Source organism: Falco naumanni, chromosome 4, assembly GCF_017639655.2.
Source record: "Falco naumanni isolate bFalNau1 chromosome 4, bFalNau1.pat, whole genome shotgun sequence".
Taxonomy (NCBI): Eukaryota; Metazoa; Chordata; class Aves; order Falconiformes; family Falconidae; genus Falco; species Falco naumanni.
The window spans coordinates 84519666-84544058 of NC_054057.1; the positions used below are offsets into that span (position 1 = coordinate 84519666).

Below are 24393 nucleotides of genomic sequence, written 5' to 3' on the forward strand. Positions count from 1 at the left end.
TCACCGGAGGGGTCGGTTCCCCAGTGGCGGCCGCACACGCTGCCTCAGTTGCCGAAGGCCCCGCGTTGCGGTCTGTGGGGGTGGGGCCCTGGCAGCACGGCGGCCTGTGTCGGGCCCGGGGCAGCGCTCCCGCAGTCTCCTTAGCGGCCGCGCCCCTTCTCCAGCGCGTTACCTTGAATTAACTCCCGAAACACACAAAGTACGTTTAGAGAGGAGGCGTTGTTTTATTCTGCGCAGGATGCGAGGTGGAAGATTTCCACAAGTCGAGCACACCTCCTAGGATTCTTTACCAGATATTTATACACAAAAGGTACAACTCTCCACCTCTCTAATACAATTATTCCGCCTATCTAATACATATTCATCGTGCTGAGCTCTCCAAGCCCGCGGCGCCTGCGTGGGAATTGTGCTGAGCAAGCAAGGTCTGCTGCGCCTGCGCGGGGGTCTTGGGGGTCCTTTGGTGGTCCTTTGGGGGACAATAGCCCAGCTCGGTTTGCCCTTTCGTGGTTGTGTGTCGTCTGAGGGCACCAGAGCTCTTGCTTACCGTGCCGACTTGTTGCTGAGAAGGTAGATGTCCTTGGCCGAGCCAGTCTGTAACCCTGAGAGGTTCCTCACCTGTAACACCAGCAGCTTTTCGCTCACTGCCCAGACTTCTGATATCTTAGGTATGCTTTACATGTAACCTGAACGGTCCTTGGATACCACGTGTGCCACGTTTCTGCAGAGATCTATCCCTAAGTTCTCTTGAGCTGTTAGTTTGTTTTACCTAAATATTTAAAATATAACCAAATGTATGCCTATGAGGTAGGTTTCCCCCTTGGGAAGTTTCAAATACTTCGTTCTCCCTTCCATTCAGAACACCAATAAGTTGAATTAATATATTTCCATTTACCTTCCACAGAGTTTTCCCAACTTGTTTTTGTACTTGGCTGGGGGCATTCAACCTTTTTTGTCTCAGTTGTCATCACTGTCCCGTATGTCTCTGTCTCTCCATCACAGGCCTCAAGAGTCTTCACAATACCTGATACCGGGTACATTTCTGTCTCGTAAGTGTAACGCATTTCCCCAGTTTTATTAGTCAGATCTGGTACATAAGTTCTATTTTGTGTCAAATAGCAAGTGCTATCTTCAGCTAGGGCCTTACTGAGAGCGACTATTAGAGTGTCCCTTAATGGGAAAATTCCCCATTCTAGAGGATTTTTACTAGATTTTGGCAATGGAAGGCATGTGGTTATACTCATCACACTCTGTAATCATCTGAAACCTTGCTATAGATTGGTGGTCCTTTCAAATCTATGCTTTTCAGGCCACATTCCCAAGATGTGTTCTCCTACCGCCCTTTTTGCTGCCAGATTTGCCCATCGATTCCCAATTGCTTCAGGAGCATGCCCAAATTGATGGGCTTTACAGTGCATTATTGCCACTTGTTTAGGCTAACTTATGACCTGTAATAATTTTCTTATTAGTTCTCCATATTTAACTGGTGTTCCTTCTGACAAAAGGAGACCCCTTTCCTTCCAAATTGCTCCATGCGCATGGACTACTCTGAAAGCGTTTAGAATCTGTCCATATATTCACAGTCTTCCCTTCTGCTACTTGCAAGGCTCTTATTACCACAATCAACTCCACCTTTTGAGCAGAAGTGTTAGCAGGAGGGGCTTTTGCTTCCAACTCATCTTCTCCAGAAATAACTGCGTTTCCTGCCCTTCAAATTCCATCAGTCACGTGGCTGCTCCTGTCTGTAAACAAATTCAAGTCAGCCCAATCCATAGGTATATTTTTCAGATCAATCCTACTTGAATATAGCTGTTCAATTGTTCTCTAACAATCATATTCCGATTTACTTTCCTCAGACAACAGTAGTAGAGTGGCTGGATTCAAAGTGAGTGTCATTCTCAGTTTCCACGTCATGGAATGATGTGAACAGCCAATGTTGTCCCCCTTTTTGTTTCAAAACTGTTGTCACCACATGACACCTGCACTGTTATTTTCTGTCCCAAAGTAAATTTTCTAGCTTCCTGTATGAATAGCATGGTCACAGCAACGGCACTTAAACAGGCAGGCCATCCTTTATTTGATCTAATTATTTGGAAAAATATTTTCCAAGAAAATCTTGGATCTTTTTCCAAGATCCAGTCCTTTGAACTAAAACTCCAAGTGCAATGTGCTGTCTTTGATTCACAAAAATCTCAAAAGGTTTTTCCAAATTAGGAAATCCTAATGCTGATGCTGACATCAGGGCTTGTTTTAACTGATGGAAAGCTGTCTGGCACTCTTTGAGTCCATTCAAGAAATTCTCCTGCACTTTTCATTGCCTCATGAAGGGGTTTTGCAATCAGTCCAAAGTTGACAATCCAAAGGCGACATCACCCGGCCGTTCCTAGAAATGCTCTCCATTCTCGTTTAGATACAAGTTCTGGTATCTGGCAAATTGCCTCCTTTCTTTAGGGACCAAGGCTCTGTTGGCCTTGGGTAATGGTGAACCCCAAATAAATCACGGCCTTTTGTGCAGTTTGTGCCTTTGAAACTCGTTATCCTGTGCTCCTAGAAAATTCAAAAGGTCAATAGCATATCCTATAGAATCCTCTAGTGTTTGTGTTCCCAGAAGGAGATCATCCACATACTGCAATAAAGTTATTTCTGTATCCTCCTTTTTCCACCCTTCTAATTCTCTGGCGAGTCCATTTCCAGAGATTGTTGGGCTATTCTTAAATCCTTGTGGAAGAATGGTCCAGCATAGCTGGGTCTTTCAACCAGTTTTTGGATTCTCTCACTCAAAGGCAAGTATCTTTTTACTTCCCAGCTCCACAGGGATGCAAAAGAAGGCACCTTTTTAAATCTAATACAGTAAACCATCCATCAATCTCTTTAATTGTTGTCAGTAAAGTATATGGGGTTTGCCACAACTGGGTGGACATCTGGCACAATTTGATTTACTGCCTTCAAGTCTTGGACCAATCTATATTCATTCAAATCAGGTTTCTTTACCAGCAAAATTGGGGTGTTATACTCTGATTGGCATTCTCATGGTAGTCCACGAGTCATGAAATTTTCTCTTAAAGGCTCTAAACCCCTTCTTACTTCTAGCTTAATAGAATATTGCTTTTGTTTTACCAGTTGTGCTCCAGGTTTTAATGGGATGATTACCAGTTCAGCTATGTCAGAGTGTCCTGAGATCCTGGAGGACCATACCAGAGGGTTTACTGCATTCAGTAGCTCTTCCAGGATCATTTCAGGTTCTGGAGTTTCTTGTTTCCTGTAACATAAACACTTGTGCTTCCAGGCCTTTCTCTTCTGGTGTTTGAACCTGTATATTCCTTTTTCAAAAACAGTTCATGCACTTAGTTTACTGAGTAAATCTCTTCCCAACAAAGGCATCAGGCAGTCAGGAACGTATAGAAATTTATGAGTAAAGACTTTGCTTCCAATTCTACACTTATTTGGTTGGAAGAATGGCCTCACCTCCTTTTTCCTCTATGGCTTAAATAATACGTAGATTTTGTCTGCTCAATTTACCTTTACAGGTTGTTAATACTGAACAAGCTGCCCCTGTATCTATTAAAAAATCTATTTTCTCCTCCCCCAACTTTAAGGTAACCAGGGGTTCTGTTGGGGAAACTTTTGATTCAACCCCCAGTCCTGTCAATCTGAATCTTGATCCAGGGTAAGCAATTCTGCCACCTCAGGATTCTCCTGTGTCCTTACAAAATTTATTGGAAATTGATTTTGAGGGCATTCCCCCTTCCAATGCCCTTTTTGTTTACAAAAAGCATGCTGGTCTCTATCCAAAGGTAGGCTAACCCCAGGTCTGAAGGGGGTCCCATTATTTTTTCCCATAGGAGGGTGACTTGGCCTGCCTCCTTCATTTTGTCTTCTCCTATTTTGATTGCCTTCCGCTATTGCTGCAGCCAATACTTGAGATTTTCTGTTTTCCTTCTTAACCTGATCTTTCTCCTGTCATTTATTCTCTTCCTCTCTACTGTTGTACACTTTCCATGTTACCTCTAATAACTTATTGACAGATCTTGCATCTGCTCCCTCTGTCTTTTGCCATTTCCTCCTAATGTCAGGATTCAACTGTCCCACAAACAGAGTCACAAATGTCAGTGCATCAGTTTCCCTCTCTGGATCCGAATCTGTCCATTTCCTAGCCACTTTGCATAATCACTCAAGGAAAGCTGATGCAGTTTCATCTTGTACCACCTGATATAATTCTGAAAAAAAATAATCATTTTCAGTATCACATTCTTTACACCGAATAATATCAGTCTCTGATATTCACTCAGCAATAATCTTTGTGCCTGATTGTTAGGGTCCCAGTTGGGCTTGGTGGTGGGAAAATCATCCTCAAGTCTTCCTGCCTATGCATCCTGAGCATGAACCCTTTCTGCTTCTTCCCCTGGATCACTACCTCCCTGAATGTTTTCCTGTCTTGGAGACACTAACAGTTCTACATCATCTTCCTTCTCTACCAGTTCCTTATACTTTTTGTATCTTTTACCAATATATTACATGCAGAAAAACAACATCTAAGCGGTTTGTCTTGAACTTGTTCTAAAGCCAAAACATTTTAATCTTTTGTTATCAATCCACAGTCCATTCTGCTCTTAGAATTCGTTCACAATGTAAGAAAGAAATCCACATGCTTCATCTCATTTTCCTTCCCTTCTACAAAACAACATTAATTCATTATAGTATTATAATTCAAATTTCCATTTGTTGACCACTTCTCTTGGTCTTCCAATATGTATACTGGCCACCATTTGTTACAATATTCTGTGAACTTTTTATGTGTTAATAGATCACCTCCAAACATATTCCAGTGTTCCAAAATACAACCCAGTGGGGAAACCTTCAGTATTCCCCCTCGCTCAGAAGAAGTCAAGTTTTCCATTTGTAAATATTTTCCAATATGTCACAACAGTCCTTTAAAATTGCCAATAATAGAACAAATACAAGTACACCAAGCCAAAACCTAATTCTGCCTGCTCCAGTATCACCATACTAACACAGGAGAATACTATCAAGTAGCAGCTGCAATGACTACCAATTTGTACCTTCAATGGGTACGTCTTCCTTGGGGAATATCAGAATAACAATGTCTCTATCCCAGTTTCAATCACTCATCACCACCAGGGAATTGCAAGGGGAGTTCCCAGAAAAATCCTCTGCTGTGCACTGGAGTCCAGCTCGTGATACCTGCAGCAGTAGCAAGTGTCGATCAAAGTCCGGTCTCAAAAGCAGAGTCCCATCTGGGGTGCCAAAATTGTTACCTTGAATCCAGAATGACTCCCGAAACACACAAAGTATGTTTAGAGAGGAGGCATTGTTTTATTCTGCGCAGGATGCGAGGTGGAAGATTTCCACAAGTCGAGCACACCTCCTAGGATTCTTTACCAGATATTTATACACAAAAGGTACAACTCTCCACCTCTCTAATACAATTATTCCGCCTATCTAATACATATTCATCGTGCTGAGCTCTCCAAGCCCGCGGCGCCTGCGTGGGAATTGTGCTGAGCAAGCAAGGTCTGCTGCGCCTGCGCGGGGGTCTTGGGGGTCCTTTGGTGGTCCTTTGGGGGACAATAGCCCAGCTCGGTTTGCCCTTTCGTGGTTGTGTGTCGTCTGAGGGCACCAGAGCTCTTGCTTACCGTGCCGACTTGTTGCTGAGAAGGTAGACGTCCTTGGCCGAGCCAGTCTGTAACCCTGAGAGGTTCCTCACCTGTAACACCGGCAGCTTTTTGCTCACTGCCCAGACTTCTGATATCTTAGGTATGCTTTACATGTAACCTGAACGGTCCTTGGATACCACGTGTGCCACGTTTCTGCAGAGATCTATCCCTAAGTTCTCTTGAGCTGTTAGTTTGTTTTACCTAAATATTTAAAATATAACTAAACATATGTCTATGAGGTAACAAGTGGACGCCAGCCCAGCAACGTGAAGGACTCGTGCATGGTGTCTTTCCATGCCCCAGGGCAGACCAATGCCTTGAACCATCCCTGCTGTATGTTGTGGGGTGCTGGGTGCCAGGTGCTGGTGCTTCCCAGTGCTGCAGCTTGTGAGAAAAATTCACAAGCCTTCATCAGCATCATCACAAGGCTTCATTAGTAGTCTTTTTGGGGCTGCTGATGTCTCACAAATGAACCTTTCCCAGTATGCTCTGAAGAAGTTGCAACTCTTCACACCGTGAATATGCGTTCACAGATAGTATATACTGCAGCATACATTTAAATTTGTTACCATATCTTGTAAGAAGTGAGGGCTTCTCAGACCTCTTCCAGGGGTCATCTGCCCTCTCCTGCAGTCTTCTTAGGTGGCTTCAAGATGAGAGGAGGAATGTTAGACTGTATTTTTCACAGGACTTAGGTGACAGATGAATAATGTATTGTGTGGTCCCATTTCAGTGCCCACTCAGGACCTTCCACTGTGGGAATAGGCTGCGTTTTACTACAGCTCCACTGGAAGGCTGTTAAAGGCAAAAGGAGAAGCCAGGTGTACAGTGGAAGTACACCTGCATAACCAGAGCGGTGGAAGAGGTAAGATACAGATATAGACACTTTTTGCCTTCGTGCAATAGAAAAGAGCCACCCAGTTTTATTTCATGTTCCCAAGTGTCTTTCTGGGGGATTTAGTGCACACAGGCACCTAGAAGGTGCACCCTGGGCAGATAACCCCCCCGCAGAGCTGGCGGCGGTGGACTGAGGGGGGGTTACAGAGGAGAGGACTCCAGCAGGTGTCACCCGCAGTTAGCGAAACGCAGCTGCTGGGAAGATGTTCTCCATTCGCCTGACCTCTAGAGGTTTTAAATCATATCATTCAGATTCATAAAATAGTGTCAGGTTTTGTTGTTGTTTATTGTGCTGAGTCTGAAAAGCAAAGTGATACAGCAGTAAAGGGAGCAGCCATCCACCGCTGTTCATGACAGGTCAGCCAGAACCCCACGTTTCCTAGATATTAAATCTCCATCCCACAGAGGACAGTTAGAACAGATCAGAGATGATGAAGACTAAATTAAGGATGCTGAAGGGGGCCCACAGGGCTCCTACATAAACACTAATCTGCAGCTTTTCCTTCTCTTAGGTTGCTGCCTTCCTGCCACTGCAGGATTCTTGCGTTATAATCTGTGGGGTTTGTGTTTCCTGGTATTAAATGAGTTAAGGCATGGGACCTCTCATGTCTCAAGAGACACAGTACTCTAACGCATCTTACTCAGAGGCTGGTCTACATGTCTAGCTTCACCTGCTATTTTACTGAAATTAATTTACTTACATTGAATAGTGCTTTCCCATAACATAAAAATAAAAGCAGAAGGAATAGATTACTGCCTGGTTTTTTTCTTTTAGTTATTAACAGAAAGTAGGATTAGGAAAATATAGTGTGCCTGATTAGTTGAAGGAAGGGCTCCAAATTTAGTCCCTGTTAAATGCGTTAAAAATCCCTGTATTACATTATCCTTTATTTCATTATTGGGCTTTCCCGGTAAATGTCATTTTATTGCTGAAGTGTCCCCTGATGAACTACTATGTGGCCTTTTTACAGTACTTGCATAAAAGCATGCTTCAAACTTGCTTCTCTCATTCTTGCAAGGCAGCCTATTGTTTTAGATAGGATTATTCATGCAAGGCAGATTAATTCACCTACAGGAAAAAACCCCATGGTGGGTGCCTCATCTAAAGGAGTTCCCTGTGGAGCAGAAGAGCAGTTAGAGTTACTCAAACTGCTTATAGCAGAATCTGGGAAAATCTGGTTTGTTATGATAGGAATGGAAATCCATAACGAGGACACAACTCCAATGCAATCAGAGACAGCAGTAACCCAAACCTTGGCCTGAACTGCCTGCTCTGGTAGGGTAAGAGAGGAATGATGCTGTTGTCTTTGTGCCATAATAATCCCGAACCAAGCAGGAAATGTTAAATAATACAGATGTGCGGGAGGTTTTGCAGCGCAGCACACATTTCCTCCCTTTGACCTGTGCTGCTGGCCAAAATTCAGGGTCTTGCTGGTTGATCAGATGGGAGGAGGAGTGAAGAGGGGTATTTCTGATGTATTTCTGTTTGCTTGCAAAATGCTCCCAGCCCTTTTTTCCTGAACACAGAAGAAATCACGCAGTTGAGAGCCAGTTTCCTTCCTTATAGCTCCAGACCTGCTCCAGGCAGCAGTGTGACCCCAAATCCCTCTGTTTCTTGTATTCAGTCCAGGTTTTATATCAATGATTGTTCAGGCTCTTTGAAGTTTCCGTTCCCTGCCTGTTTCAATATGCTGTCTTTCTGTCTCCTCTTCCACCTGAACTGTATTGTCCATCCACACATAACCTTCTTTCCTTTTAATATCCTACCCAAAACTGTCCTCCCAGAGCCTTCAGGTACTTCAGCGTTCTTGCATCATGGGTGGAAATAGACTTAATGTCTCCTTCAGCTACCCTAAATAAAGGAATGCAGTTAAACCTACCAATTTCAAGAATGTTTAACCCAACCTATACAAATAAAAGCCTAATGGAGTGTTGCCCTGAGGTTTTCATCTTACTGAAGACTCCTCTAGAAAATGCTGTGAAGTTTATAAGTAATGGCATAGAAATAATAGGGAGTACATCATTCAAAAAAACCAGAGTATTTTGCAAAAGACGTCAATAGATACGAAATAGATTTCCTTTTTCCGGTAGCAACCATAACACATAATACCGCAGCTTTCAGTCCAAAGATTCAGTTGTGGCATGAAAAGTTAAGTAAGAGTCTTTACTAAAGTTGCTGAAAAGGAGAAGTAAAAAGCATAACACGACCTCCATCAGCGTGTAACATCTTAGAGGCTGGGATCATTTTTTCTGTTCTGTGTGCCACCCTCTAAAAACTCAGGGCCTCGCCTGGGCCTGGTGGTCAGTGATATTACAGTAATACGCAGGCACAGTGTCCATAGGTGTGTAAAGTAGCACAGAGTGGCCTTCAAGAAGGTCAAGAGACGAGGATTTACCTAACTGATCCTGCGCCACTGGAACTGATGACAAAGCACCTAGCGCTTTAATAAAGGATCAAACCTACACAAGTGGACAGATACAGTTCTGAAACATGTGGTTTGGCACAGGACGCTTCTTGGCTCCTAAACACTTATTTCAATCTGATGTCTTCCCACCAGCACAGGTTAAGCAGCTGCAGCCATCAAGGAGAAAGAGAAATCATGGGCTACCAGCACTTCCGGAATCTCAATGGAGATGCATGTTTTATCAACCAGTAATTTGGAGAAAAGTTATGTTCCCAGGTAGCTTGATCCAATCTGTTATTTTTTGATTATATGAACAGTTTGGTGTGGTGAGAGCAGGACAGCTGCTCAGTGTAGGTCTCAGCCTCATTAATCTAAAATTGTGCTTGCAGTGGAAGCCAAACTCCTGAGTTGAATAGGATGAGAAGTGGTTGTGGAGTTTGGAATCTCTTCCATGGCCAGACTTCCTCAGGAAAATGGTGAGTTGCCTTGCATACATACTAATACCTAGGGCTTGACCCAGCAAAAGCAGTTGAGAGAATTAACCTATGATTGTAAGCCGATTGCTTGCTCTGTGTTATTACAGAGCCATTTTCCTTAGTCAACCTCAAAACACTTTACAAAGGAGATTGCTTACCAATGATGAATAGTTTAGAGTGTACAGTTCTTTTCTCCTTCACAGCACTTGAGTATCAATGCATCTTCTTGTTCCTCTGATAAAATGTGTAAGTTAATGTTATGATTATCTTTTTGAGTGGAAAAAATTGAGCCCTGTGTGTAGGACTGGGGAGGGGGAATTCCTCCCTCCTTTGGTCCTATCTTGATGGCCTTTGCTTGTACCTAGTGTCAGTTGCAAAAAGTACCTTTTGTAGGTCTTTGATCAGCCTGCTGGTTAGCTAAATATATACCTGTGGGGAGATAATTACATGCTATCAATAGTAAAGTGTAGTAAAATAATTTACGTTAATTAAAATACTTGCAAAACCAAAGCAAGAATTTTCGCTAAGATAAATCTGCTGCAGTGACACCTGTATCTGAGACTGCCTGCTTCCTGTAGACAAACACGAAAATAAAACCAGGCACCAGGAAAAAACAGTTTCTTCTTGCTAAAAAGAGGAAAGACATGTACCCACTGGGAAATCTATGGTGGTACCAATCCAGAAGGGCAGGGGTGAACACGTCTTCCATCTGTGCAAGCAGATCTGACTTCATGAGCGTAGAGAAGATTGGTGTGATGAATCCCACCTTATCAGTGTGTCTATTTGGCTAAGTGTGAGTGGCCCAGCAGGAAGGTTGTACAAATAGGCCTCATATTATTGGGGGAGGATTTGAAGACTAATTAAATAGTGTGAGAGAGGCTTAAAAAATCACCTTGTTACCATTTTTCAATCCACTGTCAGTTGCTCCAGCACAATCCTTGTACTTTTCCTCTCTTCCCACTCTTAATGTCTGATGAAAAAACTCAGCACTTTCATAGCCTTGTGTGGAAATTGTCTATCTGACCTTCCCAGCTGAAGCAGTCAATGGCTATTCTCCCTCTGCTACCTTGTATCTTGGAAGAAGCTCAGTTGCTGACCCAAAGGCACTGGTGGGTCTGGGACATTATTGTTTCCACAGCCCTGTGGCACCGCTTGATGTTGCTTCCTGCAGATCTCAGACTGCAGCCAGTCTCCAGTTCAACCCAGTGCATCTCTCCATTGAGCACTTCTGGAAGGGCTTGTATCCCAGGGTTTTTCTTTCTTCCTGATGGCTGCAGTCACTTAACCTGTGATATCAAGAAGATCAGATTGAAGTAAGTGCTTAGGAGCCAAGAAGCATGACTGTTTTATTTAGACCTCGTTTTTTACCAGTGGGTAAGCTAAGCATCTTCTTAGAAGATGCAAAGGAATCAGGAGGTTTGTAGGGCTGCAATGGGAGAGCCACAGCTCAGCCCCCACCATCCAGTTGTCTCTCAATACATATGTAGTCCAGGACTTCCAGTTGGTACTTGCACATCCAGAGAGTTAGGCCCTGCCTCTTTCTCCAATCAACAGGTGCAGTCACCATTGCTGGATTCATGGCTGTGTTTGATTAGTTGGTGAGTGAGTTGGTAAGATACCTGCTGCTCCATCTGTTCTCCCTTTTCTCAGCGCTTGTCTGTGGTGCAGCAATGGATGCATGCATGTTTGTTTGCATCATTCTCTCCTCGCACGTATCTCTGTGATTTTGTTGTCATACTTCACTCACAAATATCAATGCTTTTGCACTCCCTCTCCATCTTGCACCAGATAGAATTCTAGCTTTTTGCAAGGTAGTGGAAGTGGCAAAACAGATCTGTCTAATCAGGCTCACTCAGTGGCCATGTTATCCTATACAGTCGGCAAGAAAGGAGCTTAAAGCCAGGGTGAGAAAGAGATTCCTCTCTAAAGATCAGCTAAGACTGGGGTGGGATTTCAGCCATGCGACTCTGACATTCAAGCAGGGCACGTGGGCACCCCCCTTCCCTCTCCTGCTCTGCAGTGTGAATGGGGAGGGACCACAGCAGGCTGGGACAGGGGAGCCAAGCTGCAGCAGGAAGTATTCAGATGTATTTAATTTCTTTCAGGGTGACCTTTAACAGGTGTGGATTTACTGGTAGGGAGAGGAGAGGGAAGTAAGCAAGGGATTAAGGGGACTTTACCCTCCCTCCACTTTAAGCACCAGCTTGCACAGCATTCCAGTACTGTGAGATACAGTTTGTGGCTGTATGGCTTTATATCTTCTGCCTCCCTCGGTTTTGGTCAGGGTTGCTGGCTGCCCCTGCTCTGTAGCACTACTGGGGATTCAACACATGGCATGCCGTACTGCCAGGTATCTCAGATACAAATCTGGGGTGCGGGGTAGAGGAGAAAAATCACTCTGTTATCTGCAGGAATTGGGATTTAACCTATAGTGGAAGTGCACAGTTCAGGCAGACAGAAGGGAGGGGTGTGTGGTACGTTCCCTGGGTGACATTGCCCGGAGATCTTTTCTTGTTCTAGTGCTGCTGCATGCTGTTGAACAGCTGCTTTCCTCTAACCCAGTGTCTGCTGCAGTTCGGTGATGGATTAAGGCAACTCTCCATTTTCCTTATCCCTCTCCAAGGGGAGTTGTAAAGTTTAATTAATTACATTTTGTAAAACATGATGAGATTCTTGGATGATAAATGCTATACAAATGTAGAGGTTTTTTAATGAGCACTGTATGACGGCTGCAACAAAATGCTTGTTTATTCAAACTGATCTAAGCTGCAAAAAATCCTCGCCCCGCTGCTACCAGACATGTTGCCAAGCACTCTGTCTTTCATGGACTATTTGATTTGAGGGTCCCAAGGTGCTTTTTGAAACTTCAGCAAAATAAAAAAGCAAGGAGTATATGTATATATCTGTATTTTACAGATCTTTCCCTTTATATATGCAGTTTAGATTATACAACAATATCACTTAGCAATAGGAAAGGGAAAGATCAGTTAACAGTGTGGCTAGATGCTGTGGCTGTGTGGCAGGGGTATGTATACCTGTTGTAGTTTTGCCTGGCCTTGTCAGGCACCAGAGTTCTGGCACCATGTATTTTGTGTTTTACAAGTTTCCCACAGCTGTGGGTAGGTGAAATCAAGCCTGGCTGCAGCTTCTCTGGTCCTCCCTCCCAAGCAAACAAGGTTAAAATGAAGTCTGGGAATGTCTGTCTTTGTTGCAGAGCACATTGTAAGCCTGCTCACAGGACTAAAGGTAGTTTCCATAATTAAAAATGCATCCTGCTGTAAGTGCAAGCAGGATGCCATTTCTTTTGCTGGAATTCAGTCAGGAATAAAGTAATTTCTTGAGCTTGCAGATCTGCCTTGGGCTACTTGGTGGCTAGAACTTCAGCCTTACACCTCCAGAAAGCTGTTTCTGCTGTTATCACAATGCTGAAGCATCAGATCACCAGTGAATGGAGGAGAGATATGACTTGAAGCAGTGTTTAAAGCAGAGCCTGAAAGAAGCAGTCTGTAGATTCCACCCAGTGATGGCACAGCCCAGTCCTACCCAGCTTCTGGGATCCAAGGATGCTCTCAGCAGAGGCTGCTATGGTTTCTGGCATGGGTGTTATGGGGCTGAAATGGTGGCAGCAATCCATCAGAGCCCCCTGTACTTCATCTGCACTTCATCTGCACTACCGTTTCCTTAAAGCTGCTGCTTTGCAAAATTTACCTCTTCTGGACCTTTTATAATCTCTGTTTCTTTTGGCCAGCTGGAGTTTCCCTTAAGGGGAGAAGAAGAGGTGGAGAATGGCCTCTGTGTAGATATTGGCTGGCTGTGCCGGGAAGGAAAAAGAACACACAAGAAATGAGCTGTTGAACCCATGGTGATATGAGAGGGATAAGTGAGACATTTGAGGGAATAACCAACCAATCAACCAATCTCTCAAGCAATTTGTCTTTCCTCATTATAAAGCAACACCATAGTGGGAGAAATGTAGGGCCATTCTTCAGAAGATTTATTGCCCTGTAGCATCTGCATGAGAAAACTCTAAGTGCTGAGTAGAGCAGGAAATTGGAAGTAGATTGCACAACCTGCAATTCAACCAAGTTCTTGGATCTTCTGTGGAAAGAGAGTGCTGGAGTTTCAGAGCTGGCTCTAGCTTGTAAGGCTTTCTCAGTCCTGGGAGAAGAACCAGTGTAGGTTTGGTTAGAGCTGATGGAGGCTTTGTCATTTATGGGTCTAGTAAGAGCATCCCAGAGTGCTGCTTTAACCAGCACAGAGGAAAATACCTCCCAGTGCTGTGACAGATCTAACTGTGCCTAAGATTAGCGAAGCAAATGCACTTACACAAGCTATTGGAGTTTACAGGACCTCTGACAAGAGAGGGGTGCCTCTGTTTCCTGCCTGTGAACATATCTCTTTACAGCCCTCTGTATGTACAGCATTTTCTCAGAAACCAGCCTCAGGGACAATTATGCATTAATAGCTACTTCTTTCAGAAGCAGCCAGCCCTGCTCCTGAGAAACAGCTATTTTCAGGCAGTCTTGTTCCTGAGGAACTGCTATTTTTAGTGAGTTCTATTTCTGAGGCAAAAAAAGAGAAGAAGCCGTTTCTGTATCCCTCCACCATGGTCCAGACCCACTGGCTGTGGTTGACTTGCATTTTGCAGGAAACATTTCCTCTTTACATCTCAGTAGCCTGAGGAAAGTGGTTCTCCAGCCATTACAGAAAGTGGCAATCCGAGCTGGGGCTAATTATGCAGGGAGGACTTGTGGGAGGCAAAACTGTGCTCACATACTATAGATTCCATTAGAACGAGTAGGGAGATGTAATGGAGCTCTCCTGGGAGATGCAGGACTTTTAGATACCTAATTTGGAAGTCCGTTCTGGTATCCTTTTTCAACATCCCAAGAGTAATGATTAATCCTGTACTCCAGGTTTCTCTGAATCAGTTTGTAGCTGTAGTAAATATGGGCTGAACATGGTAACGTCATTGATGCTATGGGTAGATTACTTGAGGCAAGAGAAACTCAGGTTTTGTGGCCATTAACTCACGATGCACAATCATCTGGCAGCGATTTCAACTCAGGAATCTGCAGATGAGATAAAAGAGGCTCCGTCAGAGCTGAGGAATGTGGTGTTTTGCAGTATAAATGTCTAATATGCTAAAGGCCCCATAAATGCACCCCAGCAATGCTGTGCATTCCTGCAGCATCCCAACAGCACGGACCTGGACATCTTCCGTATGTTCTTGCGGCCATGGCCTTTCAAGGGGCATTCTGTAGATGCAACCACACAAAAATTCCAGTAATAGCTTTTTGTTATTCATAGATTTAATGCTAATATTGGTGTCCTGACACAAGGGTGAAGGGATTCTCGCCATACTGAAGCTGTCCTCAATTTCAGCAGAGCCTGTGCAAAGTTCATCTCGGGTGTGTTACGCTCTCTTCCCTGCAGCTACTTCTGCCTCTGATAGGTGCGTGACTGAAGGTAACAGGTTTGGATAACAGTGGTATCAGCAAAGAACATACATTGGAACTGTGTCTTGGCAGGTTTGTATATACTAGCAGGTCTTTCCTTGGCAGGGTGTTGCTATCTGGATTCAACAAAATCAGCAGCTTTAGTCTCTGAACAGGGTCACAACAGTATTGAAAAAAAGCTGCCCGTCCTTGCTCCGGCACCATTTGCTCAGGGGCGGCTTTCTAAAGACTCTGGTGTGTGTGTGGTCTGAAGGTCATTCTTTCTCGGAGAGAGGCTCTTCTTTCCTGTCTGAGTGAAAAGGGGAGGCTGTTAGCAGTTCAGCGCTGTAAGCAGTTTCCCTTTGCTCTTGTGCAGGCAATACTGATGAACTTGGTCTCTAAGTGAAGATTATTTATCTTGTTTTTAACCCTCTGCAGGAGAGAAACCTGGTTGTGTTGGTCCTGCAAAATCAGACACTGCCCCCACCCCTCTTTTTTTTAAATATTCCTCCTATTCTCTCATCTCCAGGAAAAGTCATTATCTCTGGACCGTTTCTTGAAACCCAATTGCCTTTGTATTCTGGTCATAAGCAGAGCATTGTTCAAAGTGCGAGCGAGTTGTGGCTGCTTTTATCACAACGAGAGCCCATTATTGGCACTTTTCCCTTTTTACTGCTTCACTAGAGAAAGGCAGGCGAAAAATGGGACAGAAATCTAGGAAATGAAGGGTAATTTACAGTTCACAAAGGAGCAGTAAAAATTAATTAGCTGTCTGAGGATCCATTCCGACCTGGGCCGTGGAGTTTGTGCCAGCTCTTTGCATTGCATAAACTGTGCTGTGCTAGGCTGCTGAGATCAGGCTTGTGCTGTGAAATTAAGGCTCTTTGCTGAGGTAGAAGTCCTTTGGGGCATGCAAAATGTGTATGCACACCTAATTTGGTGTGCCAAAGAGACATGATGGTGCATATAACTCAGGTCATTACATGCTCAACTGGCTACTTATGACGTTCACTATTAGTTGTCACAGTAACTGCTCATGTAAATTACGGATGCAGTTATCCACATAATTTAACACTGAGATCCTTTGAAAATCCAGGCCTAATTTCTCCTCCTTTTCTGTGTTGGTGTCTGCATGAATGCAACATGCTTATACACCATATCTGCCAATTCCAAAGGGGCTCAGAGCCGCAGAGGGACTGGAGAGGTGACAACACACTGGCCCAGCTGGGCTATGGGCCAGTTTGGTTCTGCTGTGGGATGCGGGAACTGAGCAACTCCAGCATCTTGCCAATCATGTTGCCAGCCCTTCAGTCAAGCCTGAGATCCCCACCTGGAGAAAGAACTTCACAAATCAGAAATGTCCTAAATTGGATCCTTTTTTGGTGCATAATTTTCAAAACTGTAATTTCCATTTGAGAACTATTTGTCCTGATCCTGAGCGTCAGCTGAACTCATTTTTTTCCCTGTAGTTTAATTTAGGCAGCAGATGCCATCAGAATGTTAATGCCTTCTTAATTCTCACCTACATGCTTTTATTCTTATTAATTTGTTATCTGGGGCTTTAATATTCTATTTTTTTCCTGCTTTGATCAGTTGAAATAATTTGATGGCAGCATTTCAACAGGGCTTGCAATGGGAAAGTGTGTAATGGTGCATCACCAATGTATGTTGCTGTGTATCCTGCAGCGTGCTCAGCTGTTGTACTGTGAGAGCATGAATCATGTGATGTTTTTAGGTGATTATAGATGAGGCCTTTCTTATCCCTGCTGTGAATAACTAGAGAGAGAACAAGCTTTAAGGACTGTTTCCCTGGTTCAGGATTTTGCCCAGTGCAATCTAAGGGCTGGTGATCCAGGAGTGCGATCCCAGCCTGTGGAAGTGCAACTGAGCTTGCATCCAACGTGCTTGGACAGCTGCCCAGCCACAGCGGATGCTTTCAGTCAGCACCCTTAAACCAGTGGTATGGGGCAGTGATGGAGGTGTACCCACAGGATTCTCTGTTCTCAGCTCAGGGGTTTAGGGATGGTGCTTCCTAAATAAGAGCCGCAGGGAGTGGGGCAGGGACTTTTCCCAGCTGGGATGCAGTGCTGGAGGATGTCACCTTCCAGGACTGGAGGTCAGCAGGAGCTCTTTGCAGAGAAATGGGGATGGATGGGTTCATTGCTGCTCCCCAGCCGATACCAGATCCAACTGCACGGGAGTGTCTCTGTTGCTTGGGTGCAGGGAAGCAGCAGGTTCGGCTTCTGAGACAGGTGTAGCGAATGTTACCTAGGAAAGGATGTTTCAAGCTGTGCAGAAGTAACAACAATAAAGTTAAGGAGTGTCAGAGAAAATGAACGGTTTTACTAACTTAATCATAACAGTTCTGCTTAAAGGAAGAGGAAGAAAATTGCCCAAGTCCCAGACAGTTTCTCAGTCAGCGTGGTTTACTCCCTCCTGGCAGCAGAGAGACGGGACATCTTGCCAGACTTTACTGGCTACCGTGGTACAACTTCAACAAGCAAAGAAGCCATTTTTCCCACTAGAGAATGGGAATGACCCGAATCCACCTACCAGGCGGTAAATAACTAGAGGGAGAGTGGAACTATTTGTCCCTTTACGTTATGACAAAACTCCACTCTTGATGCACTCACACATAGGTTTGGGGTAGGCAACTGAAAGGTTATTTTATCACAACTGAAAGATAAAATATGAGATTTTCTAGACACTGTCCCTGTTGTGAGAGAAAAGACAAGAGAAGGAAAGGGATGAGGATGAATCAGCATTTTACTATGTTGCTTCTCAAGCCCAGTGTCTACCACGTTGTCCAACATGTGCACACTTGGTGCTTTAAATTGGGTTTACCTACCCTTACACTATTAAGTTTGTCCTAGCAAATCTAAGTCTGTGGGCTTGCAAAAACACCTTTTCCTAATGCCACTGGCTCAATTTTGGGAGAGGCTAGTTCAGGAATAAGGGTGTGACTTTCTGTGTGCTTGTTATTGCTTGTTATTTAGGGGATGGAATATGTCTTGGGTTGTCCCCCAGTCTTTCTGTGAAAAGCATGGGTCCAGGTTCTGTTTTATCCCTCCAGTACTATTTGCAGATACCAGAGGGTCAGAGCAAACATCTCTTTTCATTGGATACTACCTACAGGATGAGGGGTGCTGAAATTTGCAAAGTCACATGTTTGGCTTTTAATAGCATCGCAAAGAAGTTTTTGAAGGTGAGGTTCATGTTCAAGTGAGCAATGGCCTGCAATTACGCTCCCAAACACATCTGAGTAAAGTCCCAGTCCAGATGTGCCCTTTATAGACTGCTAGGAATAACTGGCTAGTCTGGTTTTTGCACAGGCTCTGTGCTCCCAGCCAGGCAAACACTAGCCAGTACTATGTACTTGGAAGTTCTGATTGTGTTTATTGGAGTGGAGTGACTCCAGATCAGAGCTTGCTCATGTCCAGGCAGCCTGAAGGGTGACTGATGAGCTTGTGAAAGAAAATCTCCACATTCAGACCAAAGACTGCACAGGGCAGGCGCCTGAGTAACAGCTGCATCCAGCACTTTGGTGGGAAAAATCTGAGTAGGGTGAAACTGTGGCTTTCATTTGGGCAGATGTAGTCCATCTGCTGATGGGATCAGGAATGGGACAGTATCCTCTGGAAAGCTGGGATTAAGATACACAAGCGGTGCATGCAAATTAGGCATCAGATTATGCACATGAGAAGCACGATGGTCTTCTGGTATTTTGATTGGCTTCCAGGTTTGGATTTGGAGTCCTTTATTTCTGGTGCATGAAGGCAGCAGCTGATGTTCTGTGCCTCAGAAGATGGTTCTGCCCGTGACTTCCAGATTCCAGCATGACCTGGTGCAATGGCAGTCACACACTCAGCACAAGCTGTCCCCCCTCCCTCTGTAGTTCCCTCCACAGGAAAGTGAATCCTTCTGCAAACCAGTCCCAACTTGGACAGAGATGCCAGAGGAAAAAGTTTCAGAGGCCAGGTCCTTCCGCAGGCTTTGCCCTGTCCGTCACCCTTGAAACTTGGTCCCATTAAGAGACGATAGCTTTCTGGCTGATGCAAACTGCTGCATGACACATCGGATATTGTGTATAGCACTTGAAGAGGTTGATGAGAGCTATCTGAATCATTCATTACCCGGTGAAGTAGGTGAGTGACTGCTATTGTCCTTATCCTTTTAGAGAAGAATGCTCAAACGCAAAAAGGTTGAGCGATTTAGTGCAGGTCCCTAAAGGAAGAAGCATCAGAGCTCAGAAACAGTGCTTGGTCCCATGCTCAGATAATTATTCTTCACTTGTTTCTCTCTGAAAATTATTCACTAAGGGTTAGTGTTGTTATGGGTGGTCAGCTTATGCTGTAGAAACATCATAATGTGAATTTAGTCTTTTCCGCTATTTTTTTGGTAGTCCATGAATCAGTCCCAGTTCGCCAAACAGTTCCTGCTGTGTCTCCATGATAAGCTTTCTCTTGGTAGGTGTTCTGTGTGCTTGGCTGGTCATTCGGTTCACATGGGGGCTTTCCTGACTCTTGTTCTGAGGAATGAAGCTTTTTTTAAAAGCAAAGAAATCCTAAATGTTAGATTGCTGCTACCATTCCCTGGGGCTGCGTGGAAGGATTCATTCTTTAGGCTTCCTGAATGGTTTCTTTGGTTCTCAGCAGCTCTCGCACTGTTCATGAACAATGCTGTTACTTGTGTTGTTATTGCAACCAGACGTTGACTTGGGCACCAGTGGTGCTAGGTGCTGTACAAACACAGAGCATCTGGGTGGTCCTTGTCCTAAGGAACTGATGAAACCAAGGTTTGCAGTGTGCTGCAGGTCAAGTCTGTCTTAATCCTTCCAGCTCTAGTGCAATTGTGAGAGCTAAATAATAAAAAGAACAGAGTGGGAAGGAGGTCTTCTGCCTGAGCTAATTCCGGGATGGTGGGGAGCAGAGAAATCCATTTATACACTAGTAAATATGTATAAATGAGGGACTTGAAGAGACCTTCTGTCTATTTGGGAACAACTAGAATTCCTGCTAAATAAGACTCAGCAATTCATGTGGCAACTAGGGTGGTCTTGATTTTTAACCAATAAAAGAACCAGCCTCTTGATCCCTGGCTTTCTTGCAGTATCTGTTTCTTTCTCTCTTGCTCTTTTCTCTTTCCCCAGCCAAATGCTCAAACATACCCAGAAAAGCCTGTTCTTTTCCCAGCTGGCTGCATCTCTGTGGAGAGTCTGTGGCCCTCTCCCATTTCAGGCCTGTTTGACCTTGCCTTGTAACCAGATGTTTCACTGGAGAACGTACACTGGGGAGAGCCTGGGTTGCATTCAGCTGCTGGTGAACTTTCTGCCTCGGTCAAGCAGCTGTAAACAAAACCAGCCCAAGAAAAACAAAACCTTTTCTAAACTGAGTTGGCCAAGGACAGAAATGAATCCAGAGATGCAGATGGCTGTTAGCATGTTGATGAAGCTGCAGAGAGAAGGTCATCTGCCATCCCTGATCTTCAAAGATGGGTTTCACTTAGCTGAGGGATTGTTATTTTGGGATAACAACTATCGTTCCTCTGGTTCTGGAAATACGTGACACAGAGACCTCTTCCAATGCTGCCCACGGTGCATCATACTGTTTGCAGCTGTCCATGCATTTGAGTGAGTTTCTGGCCAAGAGTATTTAGAAAGTGGTGGCTTGCTGGCCTGAAAGTCTCAGAAGAAGGAATCACAAGAACACCGTAGCAAAATGATTAGCCAGGGACATCCTTTCTTTTGAGAGCTGTGCCACATGTCTGTTGAGATTATTCAGCTGGTGCTTGTAGATGGGCTTTCTGCAGAAACAGTCCTGACATGATCAGAAGATGTGAGCAATGTCTTCTGGGGTTAAAACTACAGTGGGGTTGTAAGAACATTGTTCTTTGGTTTGGGAAGTGACCAGCTATAGGAGTTCCTGTTTTGCACAAGATACAGCGGGGCTGGTCATTAGCTTAGACACAGTGAGAGCCTCACTTGCAAGATGACATCTAAAACAGTATGGGGTCCCCTCATCCTTTCGTGACAAGTTACAGGAATTGAGGGATGCTAACTCAGGCTCTTCCAGCTTGGTATGGACCTGGAGTTCAGACCTGAGAAGGCTTTTTCCATTTGAGTTGTGCTTGGCCAGATTAGAGGGCAGAAGGGCTGTGCAAACAGCAAGATATGCTCCATCATCTCTGAACAGAATCAGTTCTTGAGCCACAGCCATTCTCTGTTGAAAGGGTCTGTTAGGCTGAGCTGAGACTGCTGGGAGAGGGATTCTTGGCCCACTGATCACTGCTGTACCAGGAAGGATGGAGGCCTGTGACTGAGCACCATATGTTCAGAATTGTGTTGATACCCACCTCACTGATTTCTCCTCTGCAAGGGTTAGGCTTGCTTGTCCCTGAACATCTGCTACCACTCAGCAGACATCCACCACTGTGTTGAGATATTTATCCAATGTTCAGTATTCCCTCAGAGGGAAATGTGCCATCTCCTGCTCCTACATGTATACTAGCTCCACTTTCTACAGCCAAGTACCAGCTTGCCATAGGAAATGTCGAGGTGACCTGGCTACAGCCCATGGCCAGTTTCTCCTCTGATCCATCTCTGGCCCCATAAATCATTTTTAATAACCAGAGTGCTCTTAATGCAGCAATTCTAATGTGGGCTAGATCTGTTTAACCTAATCTGAGTATTAAAGCTGGTCACAGTGATATCTGAGCACCTGTGACTTCCTCAGACCAGCTAGAATTCAGGACCGTGAAGCCAATGGCTTTTCCTGTTCATGCTGTAGTGACACATCCCTCTTGGGGTGATTAATACCCTCCAGAGATGGCATTAGGTCAGTTACGCCAAGATAAGGAAGAGATGAATGGGACCGTAGGGCAGATATTCCTTTCAGATTCCCAAATGAAAAAGTTTTCAGACTTTCCAGACCTTGGCTTCAGCATCTTAGGGAGACATTCTTTTGGAAGAAGCTCCGGGTGTGGCATTGCTTGGCCAACTGGGCACGAGGAGAGAGCTGGACAGAGGAAGGAATCTGATAACACTGTTTTGCCCTCTGCGCTTAGATCGACACTTCACTCTCTTTTAAACATCCGCTTCATCATTCCTGCTGCCCAATATCCCACTATGGCCCCAGCAAGAGCTATTTTAATCCCTCATCATTCATCAGGAGGCCCCTTCCTGTTCCCTTTCTATCTGCTCCTGCATGCATGTATGTGCATCTCTCCACTGAGAAATCCCCTATGCTAGCTGTTGTCGGAAAGGTCACCCAGGGATATTCACAAACAGCAGGTGTAAAATTAACAACTGGTGCAATTCCAATCATCTGGCAGGAAGGAAAACATTGGACAATAGGTAGAGCCAGGGTAAAGTTTCCAGCTGAAGGCTTATTGCCTGATATAGGACAACAGATCGGTGGGCTGGGAACTCTCCTAGGAATGTGAAACCGATAGGGTATTAGCAGGCCCTCTCTGCCCCTCCAACACAATTGTTTTCAGCTTGCTCAAAAATATTTGGAAATGTTACCGAGCAGGACGTGTGGGTGAGAAGGCATCTTCCAGCCAATCAGCCAAGTAGATTTCAGCCCTCCCCTTGAATTTCAGGCTTTTGTTTTCCCTGATGGAAGGGAAGGTGAATCCTCCATGATTAATTTAGGGATCTTAAAGCATTTTGGATGAGTTCCTGCAGCACCACTAACAAGTGATGCTCTCAAGGATTACGGAAATTACGGAAAGATGGCAAGATGGATGGGTGGATATGTATTCAATACAGATTCTGGCCTCTTACCGTTTTTGTTGGTGGAACTGATTTTAGCTGCGTGAAATGATGTATCACTCAATAATGATGGTGTAAGTCTGTTGGAGGCATGAATGGTAGATCCTGTTAGACCTTGACTAGTGTCAGCAGCCAGAATGGTGGACTGAGTCTATGAGCACAGGAGTAAGATTTACTGTAAAATGCAGTCTGTGGAGGTATCCAAGGAAAGTTGGCAGCACTGGACACAGTGAAGACAGTGGAGAATGGCAGAGGCTGTTGAGAGGTTTGGTTTAAACTGTGGCAAGCAGAGTTGCTCTGCAAGTATTAGAGAGAGTCTAGTAGCTGTTCCCAGCATGGAGAAAGAGCTTGGCCAGAGGTTTTAACTAACACACAGCCTTTTCTCTGCTGGAGTTCAAACACAGAAGTCTTGCCTCTATGAAGTAGAAGTAAATGTATGGGAACCACTGCAACTTAAGAGCAATACCTCAGTGCCCACAGCTATCTGGCTTTAGTCTCCCCTGTCCTTCTCATTCCCCACCCTCAGAGCTGTCTGTTCATGTGATGTGACAGCAGGTGTCTTTCAGCAAAATGCTGCCACACCACAACTTGTAGGCTCGTGTCTGGCTTACACAGTGCTCATCCTCTGTTTAAACAGGTTTGGTACAAGCTGCATCTACCACAATACAATTAGTGCTGAAAATGTGCTCTTGTGGGTCTCTGAGCCTAGGTAGGGATCCCATTGCTCTCACTTAGCAGGGATCTCACATGGACTGTGCTGACAAAAGATGCCTGGGCTGAGAGGAGGTCTGATAAGGCAGTGTAACCCTGACATACGTTGTCAGCAGCACTGCCATCGCCAGCGAGAGCAAGGGGGAGGACTGAAATTCTCCTGTTCAATTGGGCGAATTTGACACCTTCTCGTTCTTGTGTCCTCGTGGCTCGGCCACTTGACATTTCTAAACATTCTCAAGCAAGTTCACTGGAAAACTATCCCATGTCAGGAGCTGGTGATGTCAAGGCTAATAACAGTCCTGGGGTCAAATCCTTCTGATCCTTCAGGCAAGGACCTCAAGATTTGGCTCCAAGTCAATAACAAGGTCTGTCACGTCAACGATGGCTTATTATGAATCACAGCGCAAGCCTTTCCCAAACAAAGTGCATTTGTTTGGTCTTCCATGCAGGAAAAGGTTAACAGTTTCCAAAGGCGGGTTCTCTCTTCCTTGCATGGAGCAGCAAGCAAAACCAGTGAGCTTAGAACAGGCAACAGCACTTCACCTTAGAGCAGGAGATGGGGATGGTGATAAATCTTTATCTGGGAAATTCTTCTCTTCCTCTCTGGAATGGTGCAAGCTGGTTGTTTTCATCTCTAGAGATGCTAGGGTTTTTTTTCTGTGTCCCCTTCCATCATTTGAATGTTAACAATACCACTTGGCTGCCTTTGTTAATGTTACAATGGACCTCAGAAAGAGGGAGCTAGCCATATTGGGCGATGCAGGGCTGAATGTCAGGGAAGGAGATAGCAGGGATCATACTGGCTCACACGTGCTGCAGTGAAAAAAGGAATTGTAGGATGACATTCACTTTGCTATTACATTGTAATCCTGGCAGTGTGTTGAGAATGATGCCACTGGAATGGTGTCCAAAATGCTAGTTATAACCACTTCCTATTTTTAATTTCCTCTTAATAAGGGAAACAGTGGTTGTCATCCTAACAATAATGATGCTGCTCTGCCCTTCCAGATGTCAGAACAT

At 44.6% G+C, this 24393-nt stretch overlaps 1 long non-coding RNA gene across 1 annotated transcript in view; it reads left to right on the forward strand.

Annotated features, from left to right (window-relative positions):
• The first annotated feature begins 41 nt into the window (after positions 1-41).
• The window catches only part of LOC121087060, a 51363-nt gene continuing 27011 nt past the window's right edge, over positions 42-24393 (forward strand). The window contains exons 1-4 of the long non-coding RNA XR_005827508.1: positions 42-5772; positions 6406-6537; positions 9128-9250; positions 9364-9450. This is a non-coding gene — a long non-coding RNA (uncharacterized LOC121087060). The remainder of the gene's footprint in view (positions 5773-6405; positions 6538-9127; positions 9251-9363; positions 9451-24393) is intronic.